The sequence below is a fragment of the Myotis davidii genome, unplaced genomic scaffold, assembly GCF_000327345.1.
Source record: "Myotis davidii unplaced genomic scaffold, ASM32734v1 scaffold168, whole genome shotgun sequence".
In the NCBI taxonomy this organism is placed as follows: domain Eukaryota; kingdom Metazoa; phylum Chordata; class Mammalia; order Chiroptera; family Vespertilionidae; genus Myotis; species Myotis davidii.
In genome coordinates, this window is record NW_006383016.1 from 6,734,526 (window position 1) to 6,735,729 (window position 1,204).

A 1,204-nucleotide genomic window follows, 5' to 3' on the forward strand; every position below is an offset into this window, starting at 1 on the left:
GATGTGTATGTTTGTTGGGGGTGGGGTATTTATGCCAACAAATAAGGAAAACACTAGTTATATGTAGTTAATGCATTTTAGACTGCAGAAGTATCCAAGATTTAATATGCTAATGTGAACTAGAAGTCTTGAAGAGGGGGTATATTTTATAGGATTATGTAGTGTTCCTTGGGCTTATTTAGCCACAGGCTCCTGCCTCCCTCTTTCTATCTCCCTTCATCCCTCCCTCCCTACCTACCTCCCTCTCTGCCTCCCTCCCTGCCTCTCTCCCTCTATTGCAGAGCACTTAACAAGGTAACTGTTACATAGAGTGTACTGTTGGATTGCTAAATTTGCTAGGCGTAAAACTAATGAGATTCAGACCAAATAAATGCCTGCCAGACCCTGTTCCCTGTAAGCAAGCTGCACCACTGATCCTAGGCAGCCGACCTATGAACATGTGTTTTTATTCTCAAAGGAAACTAGTGAAGAAAATGCTTGTCAGCCTACAGTTTGCACTTACAATTTATATACAAATAATTCAAAGCAGATTCTCAGCTGCCTGTGTGTCAGTAGTATCATAGTCATATGCTACTACTCATGTAACTAAACTTTTCTGATGTAACTAAACTTTTTCCAGCCCAGTGAAGCACCCCAACTTCTCTTTCAAGTAATTATCAGCAACACAGCAGTAAGTATCAACACCAAGCAGATTATTATTGTAGATCACACAGGGAGAACAAACGGTAAAATATTTAACTGCAGTAGTGTTTGACTATATTCTGCACAGTGAGAAAACCTGAAGTCATTTTCAAGGTCCACCAGTTCTTACTTCTTTTCAGTCAGGTCGAGTTTCTAAGCTTTCTAAATCTCCTATCTACTCCAGGATTTCTGTGAGGATCAAATGAGATGAGTCACTGGAAAACGCTTCACGTACATTTGGTTAAAGTGTGAAATGTTTCAACCTGGCTCTAAAACCTGGGCTGAAGGAACTGCAAGGAGGCTAGTCGTCACTAGGGAGAGGAAGCCAGGCATTGCTAAGTGACGTCATTACCTGGACAGACACTTAGCATATTAGCCTTTTATATATATATATATATATATGTGTGTGTGTGTATATATATATATATATGTGTGTGTGTGTGTGTGTGTGTGTGTGTGTGTGTGTGTGTGTGTTTAGAGATAGTACAATAACTAATTCTGATCATTAATAAAAATAAGGCTT

The 1,204-nt window shown here is 39.5% G+C and overlaps 1 protein-coding gene across 1 annotated transcript in view; it reads right to left on the reverse strand.

Annotated features, from left to right (window-relative positions):
* Positions 1–1,204, reverse strand: part of ITGB8 (integrin subunit beta 8) — a 78,816-nt gene that overhangs the window by 7,363 nt on the left and 70,249 nt on the right. The gene's annotated exons all lie outside the window — the stretch shown is intronic.